This window comes from Giraffa tippelskirchi, chromosome 13 (assembly GCF_054371585.1).
Source record: "Giraffa tippelskirchi isolate mGirTip1 chromosome 13, T2T-mGirTip1v1.2.pri, whole genome shotgun sequence".
NCBI classification, from domain to species: domain Eukaryota; kingdom Metazoa; phylum Chordata; class Mammalia; order Artiodactyla; family Giraffidae; genus Giraffa; species Giraffa tippelskirchi.
Genome location: NC_137287.1, coordinates 94,224,881 through 94,237,862, shown reverse-complemented (window position 1 = coordinate 94,237,862; position 12,982 = coordinate 94,224,881). Strand labels below are relative to the sequence as shown.

Sequence of the window (12,982 nt, the reverse complement as noted above, 5' to 3'; positions counted from 1 at the left end):
ACCATCAAGAAGCTTACACAAGACTCTTAACCTCATCCATCAGAGGGCAGACAGAAGAAGCAAGAAGAAGCACAGTCTCACAGCAGCTAAAACAAAAACATATTACAGAAAGTTAATCATGATGAAAAAGCAGAAAGTTATGTCCTAGATGAAGGGACAAGACAAAATCCCAGAAAAACAACTAAATGAAGTAGAGATAGGCAACCTTACAGAAAAAGAATTCAGAAAAATGATAGTGAAGATGGTCCAGGGTCTCGGGAAAAGAATGGAGGCAAAGATTGAGAAGATGCAAGAAATGTTTACCAAAGACCTAGAAGAACTAAAGAACAAACAGAGATGAATAATATGCTAGAAGGAATCAATAGCAGAATAACTGAGGCAGAAGAATGGATAAATGACCTGGAGGACAGAATGGTGGAAATCACTGCTACAGAATAGAACACAGAAAAAAGAATGAAAAGAAATGAAGACAGCCTAAGAGACCTCTGGGACAACATTAAACACACCAACATTCGCATTATAGAGATCCTAGAAGGAGAAGAGAGAGAAAGAACCTGAGAAAGTATCTGCAGAGATAATAGCTGAAAACTTCCCCAACATGGGAAAGGAAACAGTCAACCAAGTCCAGGAAGCACAGAGAGTCCCAGGAAGGACAAACCCAAGGAGGAACACGCAGAGACACACCGTAATCAAAACGACAGAAACTAAAGACAGAGATAATATATTAAAAGCAACCAGGGAAAGATAACAAATAACATACAAGGGAACTCCCATCAGGCTATTAGCTGATTTCTCAACAGAAACTCTACAAGCCAGAAGGGAATGGCATGACATATTTAAAGTGATGAAAGGGAAGAACCTACAACCAAGAATACTCTACCTAGCAAGACTCTTCTTCACTTGACGGAGAGAAATCAAAAGCTTTCCAGACAAGCAAAAATTAAGAGAATTCAGCACCATCAAACCAGCTTTACAACAAAAGCTTCCTTCTCTAGGCAGGAAACACAAGAGAAGGAAAAGACCTACAGAAAATAAACCCAAAACAATTAAGAAAATGGTAATAGGATCATACATATCTATAATTACCTTAAATGTAAGTGGATTAAATGCACTAACCAAAAGACATAGACTGGCTGGCCGGATGAAAAAATGTACATGTATGCACTTACAGTTACCACATCACTCTGCCTGACCCCCCAAATTGTAGGTAATTATTTTATATTGTTAAGTTAATCATGTTCCCATTATGGCTTGCAATTATAATTATCTTTTATTTTTTGTCTGGCTATTGATTGTGAAAACTGATAAATGTCTTTTACTGTTGTGATTATGTAACTATTACTCACTTAATACCACTGTATCATGATTGATCAATAGAAAAATAATAGAACTCTGTATCACCAAAACTAGGATCTAACAGAAAAACCTGTAATCACTTTTTACAATCTAGATGCATATTAGAATTATCCTGAAATATTTTGAAAAATAAAATTGCTCAGGTATTGTTTTTTTTTCTCCAGAGCTCCAGATATGTTTCTAACGAGCAGTCATGTTTAAAAACAACTGGACTGTATGATGATCTTTTACTTTTATCCAGTTTGTTTCACTTTTTCTATTTCATATTCAGTGCTTCCATTTCATTCAGTATTATTTTCTCCAATTTCTCCATCTTTTTTTTAATGTTCTTTCTCAAGCGTCTATCAAGTGCAGTAGAAAAGCTTTTGTATACATATATATAAATATGTATAATATTTTAGAAAACTGATGAGATTTTGCCTAACTAAAAAAATTTTGACATTTTGATTCCACTTGTTTGAATTAGTATGAATAGAATGCTAGATTTCTAATTAAAAAATAGATGTGCAACAAGCAACAAAGGTTTACTGTATAGCATAGGGAACCATAGTCAATATCTTGTAATAATCTATGCGGGAAAATAATTTCAAAAATAATCTACGTGCATTTGTATAACTGAATCACCTTGCTGTGTACCTGAAACATTGTAAGTCATCTATACTTCAATAATATATATATTAAAATAACAAAAACAATCTTTATGCTGAGCCCTCTGCTCTGAGGAAGACATGTCCCCTCTGAGGGCCTCAGAGAGAAATGAAGCATCAGATATAGTCTTTGTGTAAGAATCAGAAAAAACAACAAGTGAATAAGCTACCAGCTGATGGAGCGAAGCAAAATTCACATTCACATATGGGTGTCTTCCAGGAAAATATACTAAAAAAGACTTTGGGTATGTCTGCTCCATTACTAAGTTTACAGATGCTCCTTTCTCCTATTTTGGCAGAAGCTGGCTCAGCTCTGAAGAGACCACATCTCTCACTTAAGGCCCAAGAAAGAGCACTGTGGCCTCAGCTGTTGAGGACTGGTGAAGGGTGCTGAAGGGCCCCTTGCCAGCATAGGAATATGTGAGTTAGGCAATAAGTGTGTTCTACAGACACTAGAGGCTGCTGTTCTGTAATTCCCAAAAACAAGATGGGTGGGACATAGACACTGAGTGTGGGTTTCTTATGACAAGGATTCAGATTTAAGGAGAGCTGCTTGCTTCCTCGGTAGCCAAGGTTACAAAGCAGCTCAATACAGGCCCTACTGAGTAGATCACAGAAATGATGGACAACTAAAGCAACAAGGATTAAGGCTGGGCCTGGGCTTGCTTTTGAGACCCAAATGACACAACCAGGGCACCCATAAGACCTCTAGATGAAGTTGTTCTCTGGAGCTGGTCCAAGCTGGATCCTTCCTGTTCCTATAATAACCTTTCTTCTCATTCTTTCACAGACAAGAGGGTAAAGCATCTGCCTGCAATGCAGGAGACCTGGGTTTGATCCCTGGGTTGGGAAAATCCCCTGGAGAAGGAAAAGGCAACCCACTCCGGTACTCTTGCCTGGAAAACCCCATGGACGGAGAAGCCTGGTAGGCTACAGTCCATGGGGTTGCAAAGAGTTGGATATGACTGAGGGACTTCACTTTCACTTTTTTTCCCAAAGCAGAGGACATGAGACTAAGAAGAGGGATTGATTCCTTGAGCTGTAGTTCTAAAAAGTTAGCCCGAAAGCTCTGGAAGGCTATAATGATATGAAGAGCAAAGGCCAAGTTTTGAAGGTTTCCTGAGGAGGTGGGGTTTCAGGAGGCACAGAGGGGCCTAGTGAATATGTGTGCTTGTGTGTGTGTATTAATAAGCTGTGGGGAGGAATGCGAGAGGTGGAGGCAGTTTTTAGGTACAAGAGGAAGGTTTGAAATCTAAATATCAACTGAAGAACTAGATGACTAGTTAGAGGGAACTAATGCCATTCTTAACGGCCAGCCCAGTTCAAAGCACTCAATGGTTCAAGTCCAATAAGGTTCCCACCTGCTAACAAGTAAAACCTAGCCTCACCTACACACAGTCTTGCCCTATGGCTCTCCTGAGTGGAGGTTCCTCATGACCCAGCCTCATCCTGCACTCACACCAAGGTTTGTCACTGCTGTTTCCAGACCATTCCCACCCCCTCTGGCACAATACTTTCACTCCCTTAGAGACTCAAGCCTCTCCTTTCCTTCACTGCTCACATTTACTGCCCTCCTAATTATGCCACAACACTTAAAATAGCTTCTGAATGTTCTCACAGTCTTCTTTTCTGAAGACAATACTTCCTTTCCCTCTCAGAGATCTGGCCTTGCTGCTCCTCAATCCCAGCTCCACAGCAGTAAAGCAGCACCCAGAATGTCTTAACTTCTGAAATCTTCAGCTCCAGAACCTAATCTCTGACTTCAGTATGTTATCATCCTCTTAACTATCTCACTCCTCAAACCTCATTCTGTGATGTCACTGAGCCTTCAAAGCCTTTGGTTCCCTCATTTTCTCTTACTGATCAAAAATTTCTGACTTTCCTCTCAACTATACCCAGGGCTGATCCACAGGGACAGGGGTAGGAATAGATTTTACTTATAGCATGTCATATACATTATAGTTCTCCATCTTTGCAACTACTATTGGGAGGTAATAGTATTCTTAGAGAATTGATTAGGAAACTCAAAGTTTAGAGAGATCTTCCCAAAAGTCATAGAACTACTTGTTAGTGGAGACAAATACAGAACACAGGTTTGTCTGATGCCAGGGCACTGTACCATGCTGGCCACTTCAGTTCTCTTACATTTTTCCTTTACCTTTGCTCTCTCCACAGCCCATCTGTTGCTTACTGGATGAGGTACCTTCTCTGCTTCCTCAATCTCAAAAAGCCCTCAAGTGCTGTCTGGCAGTCCCACCATTGCTATCTCTATCCATCAACCTCCAGGGCATAGCCAAAACCCTCAGCACTCTCCTAACACCACAACTTTATAAACTCCAGCCACAAGATGGCTTTACCTACTGTTTACAGAGAAAAGAGGGATCAACAGGTGTAATCAGGTAGAAACTGTTCCCTACCTACTGCTTAGTATCTGGGCTCTTCCATGTCCTGGGCTCACTGTCTACCTATGTACGTCTAATGTGAAGCTTCTTAGGAGCAGTACCAGGTAAAGACCTCCTGGATAAACCTCAAAATCACTCCAAAGCTTCCAGAAAAGAGCACAGATCTGAAAGTTGGCATATTCCACGTAGTCACTGTGAAGATGGGAAAAGAGGTGGATCAGGGAGGTCATCTGCAGCATTTCTTCTCTCTCTAGATTCTGAAGCCTCAAAACAAAATGGAAAAGAGGAAGGGAGAAATTCACAAGGCAGTATGGAAAAGCACTCACTATGGGGCCTGACCCAGGGCAAGGACTCAGTACTCAAGAGCTGATTACAGTACTGGTGCAGAGACTGTTTGATGTCACAGCTACCCATTAGCTTTGCTCTAGGAATAGTAACATGTGAGATAACTGAAGACCATCACTGGGTGGTCCAGTGCCAGTGCCCTGGTCTCTCAGATCCCAATCCACTTGAAGTAGTAATACTTTAGGTATCTGTTCTGGACTCATGACTGTCAAACTGTGGTCTGATGGGACATGCCTTTGCAGGGGCTTCTCTGTGACTGGGGGAGCCAAATCCTAAGGCCATTTCCCTGTCTTCTTATCCAATCATTGGTGCCTTGCCTGATGGGCTCTGTCATTCCTTCTCTACTCTGTGAGTCTGAAAACTCAAGGGAAGAGGAAGTTCACACTCAGTACCCAAGGAGCAAGGGAACTACATCAGGGCTCTGTCTTTGACTGACTTCTACATCCCCAGAAGTCTTAACAGGAGAGGAATGAACCCTCAGGGGAAAAAAAAAGACACCAAGTGTCAATGAAAAAAATTTGCCTTTTTCTCCTTTGGACAACAGGCTGTACAAATAAATCCTCCAATGGTCCAGGCTGTATAAATAGGGAACATTATCACTGCTGGGAAAATATGACGCAATGGCTGGATACTCTTCATTCTGTATGTATGAAAGTATGTGAAGTACACACATATGGTTTAAAGAAAAAAAATAAAAACAACAACAAACCTTGATGCCTAGATTGCACCACTCAGCCTAAGAAATCAAGTATTCCTAGTGCCTTTGAAGCCTCCTCAGTGTTTTTCCTCAAACACACTCTTCCACCCAGAGGGAACCAACATCCCAATTCTATACAGTTTCACCATATTTCAATGTATCTATAAACTATATATGACTTAGTCTTGTCTGTTTTACTTTCATACGGATGGAATCTTAATACACATTTACTCTGTGACTTGCTTACTTCTTTCAAAGTCCTGTTCCTGAGAGTCACCCACACCATAGGTAACATGCAACTATGGGTATTATGTTGTAGGTATATGCTGAGTAATTCATTCATGGTCAGTACTATAGAGAAGTTTCTTTTAAAGTGTCCTTCAACAGCTTCATATGGGCCCAAGGGGACACATGAGAGGGTACACAATGAAATGGATGGCCACCATCTGGGCCTTCCCATCACAGGAAGGTGAAAGCTTGGTCACCAGAATTCTCAGACGTTTTTCATCAATGGTATTAGCATCTCTGCTCCTCACTGCTAAATAATCTCTGTCTGATGGAAAAAATACTGTGAATCTGTAAATTGCTACAAGAATAATGAAAGTGCTGCCTGAGTGTCAACCATTCACTGAGGCTTGTAGAAGATAGTAGATGCAGCCATGAAATTAAAAGACGCTTACTCCTTGGAAGAAATGTTATGACCAACCTAGATAGCATATTAAAAAGCAGAGACGTTACTTTGCCAACAAAGGTCCGTCTAGTCAAGGCTATGGTTTTTCCAGTGGTCATGTATGGATGTGAGAGTTGGACTATAAAGAAAACTGTTCAGTTCAGTCGCTCAGTCGTGTCTGACTCTTTGCAACCCCATGAATCGTAGCACACCAGGCCTCCCTGTCCATCACCAACTCCCGGAGTTTACCCAAACCCACGTCCATCGAGTCAGTGATGCCATCCAACCTGAAGAATTGATGCTTTTGAACTATGGTGTTGGAGAAGACTCTTGAGAGTCTCTCGGACTGCAAGGAGATCCAACCAGTCCATCCTAAAGGAGATCAGTCCTGGGTGTTCATTGGAAGGACTGATGTTGAAGCTGAAACTCCAATACTTTGGCCACCTGATGCGAAGAGCTGACTCATTAGAAAAGACTCTGATGCTGGGAAAGACTGAGGGCAGGAGGAGAAGGGGACAACAGAGGATGAGATGGCTGGATGGCATCATCAACTCAATGGACATGGGTTTGGGTGGACTCAGGGAGTTGGTGATGGACAGGGAGGCCTGGCGTACTGCGGTTCATGAGGTCGCAAAGAGTCAGACACGACTGAGCGACTGAATTGAACTGAACTGAACTGAGTCAACTGATATTCAACAAAGGTACAAAGACAATTTAAAGTAAAAGGAGAGTCTTTTCAACAAATGGTGCTAGAAAAAAATGGATATTCCCATGTAAAATAATGAATATCAATTCATACCTTGCACTGTTCTGCCCATTCCTACCAGCCACAGTGGAAAACCTCATATTTTACAGGGATGGCAGCTAGAGTTCTCAGAAGGATTTTGCCTCAATACTGGGGTAAAGTTAGTTCTAAACTAAATGCTGCTCTGCCTCCTGCCTGACAAAGCTTAAAAACAAAGGCCAAGATGATAAGACTAGAAGAGAAATATAACAATTAGTATAACTGTATCACGTAAGTTCAAGGCTAGAGGAAAGACAGAACTATGTTAACTTGAGACGTAAAGATGTAAAAAGGATCTAAATAGAACTTCTAGAGATGAAAAATACATTTCCTGAGAAGAAAAAAAAACACTGAGTGAGACTAATGACATGAGACAACGTTGAGGGGTTAGCTATTCCATGGTACTGCTGCTCCAGATTTCATTTAGTATGGCCAAGTGGCCTGCACAGGCCTTAAACTGACACTATAGGGTCTTCATGCAAGCGCATGTCCTAGACAACAGCCTGCAGAGTCACAAGCAAATATAAGTTCCTAACAAGACTTTCCCAGCAGCCCTTATCACCAAAAGTCTTCCCTGAATCCTTAGTGCCTTTCCCTTGTGTGCCCCTCATATAGTCAATTGACTCCATCCCCCCATGGAGCCTACCAAAACCCCACTTCTCTTTGGTTTGAATGGGCCAGTTTGGCCTTAGCCTGGGAAACTCAAAGCACTCCACCCACAGACTTTGATAAAGGCACATACCCCAGGTCTAGCCTGAACCTTGCCTTGACCCCTCTCCCCTGCTTGTCTGTGTGACCCATCAGTGTATCCCATGTACTTCTTCCTGGATTTGTGAATAATACGCTTCTCTATTTCAATTTCTTTAGTGGTCTTTTATTGGACCTGGCTCACCATCCAGCACCCTGTGTTCCATTTAACAAATGTTAATTTAACACACTTATAACAACAATGTAGAACAAAAGATTAGTAAATCAAAATATGTAGAAAATATGCAAAATAAAACACAAAGAGAAAAAAAGACTAAAAATAATTGTACAGAGAATCAGGGAGTGGTGAGACAACTTTAGGCAGCCAATTGTATGTAACTGGAGTCCTTGAAAGAAAGGGAAAAAATTGAAGAAATAATGAGCAAAAAATTTTCAAGTCTGAGGAAAACTCTAAATCCATTAATTCAAGATGCTAAATAAATCCCAAGGATAAGCAACAAACCACAGCAGTCACATAAAGATCAAACTGCTTAATAGCTATGATAAAAAGAAAGAAAATCTTCAAAGCAGCTGGAGTTAAAAGATACCTTATATAGAAAGGAACAAAGATAAGAGTGACAGTAGATTTCTGCTCAGAAATAATGTAAGCAAGAAGACAGTGGAGTAGAGCAACAACTGTAAAGCTCAGAAAGGAACGATAAACCTACAGTTCTTTACCAAGTGAAAATATCTTTTCAGAAGTCCTGAGGGTTGGAACTTCTGAAATGGCTGTGAAGAGTCTGGAAAATTCTCTCCCAAGAAAACAGCCATAAAACTGGACTGACTGTCAAAAACAAAAAGTTAAGGACTCTGGTAACAGACCCAAGTTATATAACAAAACTGAGATGCATTTAAGGAATTCTACTAAAACTTGGTAGGAATAGTGGAAATTGGAGTATTTTAGCTTGAGGCTATTCACATTACCTCTCTTCCAGCTCCATGGTGCAGAAGTCTTATGAGGGAGTGAGGCAAGCTTGTCAGAGTGGCTGACTTTATTTGGGGGCAAAGCACAGAAAATTCCACACAAAGAGATATCAAAACTTGAAGCAATCATAGTGGCAAACATTAAGGGAGGACCAACATACCAGAGATCTCAATGCTAATTGGTACAACCAGCCAGAAATGTAGCAGGGAAGTCAGAGGACTGAGATAAAATAGATGGCAATTGTGTCTTTAGATACAGCAGGAAAGATGTTTGTAAGGCACTGTCCTAGTGCCAGGTGCACCAAGGGACATATATAAGAATGCTCATAACAGCACTCTCTGCAACAGCAAAAAACTATAAAGAACCCAAATGTCCATCAAGAGTCAAAAGGATAAACAGCATATCTTCACACAAAGCAATCCTATGGAATCATGAAAATGAATCAACTATATGACTACACAAAACAATCTGGATGAATCTGAGTATCAGAATACCGAGTAAAAAAGGCAAGTCCCAGAAGAACACAAGAGTATGATTCTAATTAGTATTTAATTAAAAAATAAGACATTGTTTCCGGATATAGGCGTATGTGGTCAATTCTAAAGCAGGCTCCTGGGATTCCCAGGAGCTCAGTGGTAAAGAATCTCCCTGCCAATGCAGGAGACACAAGTTTGATCCCTAGTCCGGGAAGATCCCACATGCTGCAGGGCAACTAAGCCAGTGCACTTCGACTACTAAGCCTGTGCTCTAGAGGCCATGAGTCGTAACTACTGAGCCCACGTGCTGCAATTACTGAAGCCGAGGTGTCCTAGAGCCTGTGCTCCACAAGAGAAGCCACCATAATGAGAAGCCTGCACACTGCAGCTAGAGAGTAGCCCCCACTCACCACAGCTAGAGAAAAGCCTGTGCAGCAAGGAAGATCCAGCACAGCCAAAAATAAATAAAATTATTAAAAAAAGAATGACACTTGATAAGGTCATCATTTAATAAACAAATAAATAAAGCAGGCTCCTGAGGATTAGGTATTTGGCAGCCAGCCTGACCAAGGTCAGCAGGGTGGGGAAGAGAAGGGCATATAAAGGAAATGAATGAACAGAAAGCTGCATAACAAAAAGCCTTGTGATAGCAGAAGTCACTAACTGGGGAAGAAAAAATTTAAACAGAACTGGAAACATTTCAAGGTAAAGGAAGTACTCTTCTTTTTCACTGGGCCTTCCCTAGACTGAAAATAAAAGACCTGGACCACCCTCCAGATGTTATCACTAACTTGTACTATAACCTCAGACTACTTTTTCACCTTCTATGGGGCTCAAGATATGAAGATCAATCAAAATAAACATAATGGTGAGCTTTTTAAATGTCTTCAGAGGTAAATCTGCAACAGGCAGGGCCCCTCACCTGCTTAAGCCCCCTTCCAAGGCCCAGAGAAGAGACCTATTTTATATGTGTTACTGTCCTTACGAGAGCCCCAAAGAGCTGTAAACTTCAAGTCCCATAAAACTGACCTGAGTTCTAAAGTGGTAAAATGCTTAACACACAGCCAGAGGGTACTTCTAATTAAATTCTCTGCTCCTACTGAAACTGCTGGCCTCAGAAAACCATCTCCTAATTCAAACTACATTTTCCTCAGAAACTAAGAAAGTGTGAAATCTAAGCTCTCAGGTGTGTGACTAACAAGGTTCGAGAAATTCCTGGTTTGTGTGCTTTATTCTTGTGTAGACACTTGTTCCTTGAAAGGAAAGCTACGACAAACCTAGTTGTTGCTGTTGTTTAGTTGCTAAGTTGTGTTCGACTCTTTGCTACCCCATATACTATAGCATGCCAGGCTTCCCTGACCTGCACTATTTCCTGGAGTTTGCTCAAATTCATGTCCATTGAGTTGGTGATGCCATCCAAACATCTTATCCTCTGATGCCCCCTTTTCCTCCTGCCCTCAATCTTTCCCAGCATCAAGGTCTTTTCCAATGAGTCAGCTCTTCACATCAAGTGGCCAAAGAATTGGAGCTTTAACTTCAGCATCAGTTCTGCCAATGAATATTAAGCATTGATATTCTTTAGGACTGACTAGTTTGATCTGTTTGCTGTCCAAGGGACTCTCAAGCGTCTTCTCCAACACCACAGTTAAAAAGCATCAATTCTTTGGTGCTCAGCCTTCTTTACAGTCCAACTATCACATATGCACATAACTGCTAGAAAAACCATACCTTTGATTATATGGACCTTGATTGGTAAAGTGATGTCTCTGCTTTTTAATATGCAGTCTAGGTTGGTCATAGCTTTTCTTCCAAGGAGCAAGCGTCTTTTAATTTCATGGCTGCAGTCACCATCTGCAGTGATTCTGGAGCCCAAGAAAATAAAGTCTCTCACTGTTTCCACTGTTTCTCCATCTATTTGCCATGAAGTGATACGACTAGCTGCCATGATCTTAGTTTTTTTTGCATATTGAGTTTTAAGTCAGCTTTTTCACTCTACTGTTCCACTTTCATCAAGAGGCTATATTTAGTTCCTCTTGGCTTTCTGCCATAAGGATGGTGTCATCTGCCTATCTGAGGTAACTGATATTTCTTCTGGCAATCTTGATTCCAGCTGTGCTTCGTCCAGCCTGGCCATTTCACATGACACACTCAGCATATAAGTTAGAAAAGCAAGGTGACAATATACAGGCTTGACGTACTCCTTTCCCAATTTGCAACCAGTCCATTATTCCATGTCCAGTTCTAACAGTTGCTTCCTGACCTACAAACAGATTTCTCAGGAGGCAGGTAAGTTGGTCTGGTATTCTCATCTCTTGAAGAATTTTCCACAGTTTTTTAGTGATCCACAAATTTTTTGTGATCCACACAGTCAAAGGCTTTGGCATACTCAATAAAGCAGAAGTAGATTTTTTCTAGAACTCTCTTGCCTTTTCTATGATCCAACGGATGTTGGCAATTTGATCTCTGGTTCCTCTACCTTTTTAAATCCAGCTTGAACACCTGGAATTTTTCAGCTCTTGTACTGTTGAAGCCTCACATGGAGATTTCTGAGCATTATTTTGGGAGTGTGCAAGATGAGCTGCAATTGTGCAATAGTTTGAACATTCTCTGGCATTGCCTTTCTTTGGGATTGGAATGAAAACTGACCTTTTTCAGTCCTGTGGCCATTGCAGCTATCATGCTAAGTCGCTTCAGTCGTGTCCGACTCTGTGCGACCCCATAGACGGCAGCCCACCAGGCTCCGCCGTCCCTGGGATTCTCCAGGCAAGAATACTGGAGTGGGTTGCCATTTCCTTCTCCAGTGCATGAGAGGGAAAAGTGAAAGTGAAGTCGCCCAGTCGTGTCCGACTCTTAGCAACCCCATGGACTGTAGCCTATCAGGCTCCTCCGTTCATGGGATTTTCCAGGCAAGATAGAACCATTTAAATTCAGCATTAGTGGTTAGGGCATGGATTTGGATTACTGTGATATTGAATGGTTTGCCTTGGAAATGAACAGAGATCATTCTATCATTTTTGAGACTGCACCCAAGTAATGCATTTCAGACTCTTTTGTTGACTATGAGGGCTACTCCATTTCTTCTAAGGGATTCTTGCCCAGGTAGTAGATATTATAGTCATTTGAATTAAATTCGCCCATTCTGGTCCATTTTAGTTCACTGATTCCTAAAATGTGGATGTTCACTCTTGCCATCTCCTGTCTGACCACTTTCAATTTACCTTGATTTGTGGACCTAACATTCCAGGTTCCTATGCAATATTGTTCTTTACAGCATTGGACTTGACTTCCATCACCAGTCACATCGACAACTGGGCACTGTTTTCACTTTGGCTCCATCTCTTCATTCTTTCTTAAGTTATTTCTCCACTCTTCTCTAGTAGCATATTGGGCACCTACCAACCTGGAGAGCTCATTTTTCAGTGTCATATCTTTTTGCCTTTTCATACTGTTCATGGGGTTCTCAAGGCAAGAATACTGAAATGGTTTGCTATTCCCTTCTCCAGTGGACCACTGCAGAGTTTTGTCAGAACTCTCCACCATGACTCATCCATCTTTGGTGGACCTACACAGCATGGCTCATAGTTTCATTGAGTTAGACAAGGCTGTAATTCATGTGATCAGTTTGGTTACTTTTGTATGACTGTGGTTTTCATTCTGGCCTGCCCTCTGATGGATAAGGATAAGAGGCTAGTGGATGGAGACTGACTGTGGGAGAATCTGGGTCTTGTTTTGATGGGCGGGGCCATGCTCAGTATATCTTTAATCCCATTTTCTATTGATCGGTGGGGCTGTGTTGCCTCCTTGTTGTTTGGTTGAGGCTAAACTATGGTAGGGGTAATGGCGGTAATGGTGACCTCCTTCAAAAAGACTTTTGCCTGCACTGTTGTATTCAGTGCTCCTGACCCCGCAGCAGGCCACTGTTAACCCATGCCT

The 12,982-nt window shown here is 41.5% G+C and overlaps 1 protein-coding gene and 1 long non-coding RNA gene across 10 annotated transcripts in view; one reads left to right on the top strand and one right to left on the bottom strand.

Moving 5' to 3' along the window:
- DNAAF9 (dynein axonemal assembly factor 9) overlaps nt 1-12,982 on the bottom strand; it is a 171,677-nt gene that overhangs the window by 54,697 nt on the left and 103,998 nt on the right. The gene's annotated exons all lie outside the window — the stretch shown is intronic.
- The window catches only part of LOC145532896 (uncharacterized), a 74,492-nt gene that overhangs the window by 57,723 nt on the left and 3,787 nt on the right, over nt 1-12,982 (top strand). The window contains exon 3 of the long non-coding RNA XR_014073693.1: nt 4,179-4,402. This is a non-coding gene — a long non-coding RNA (uncharacterized LOC145532896). The remainder of the gene's footprint in view (nt 1-4,178; nt 4,403-12,982) is intronic.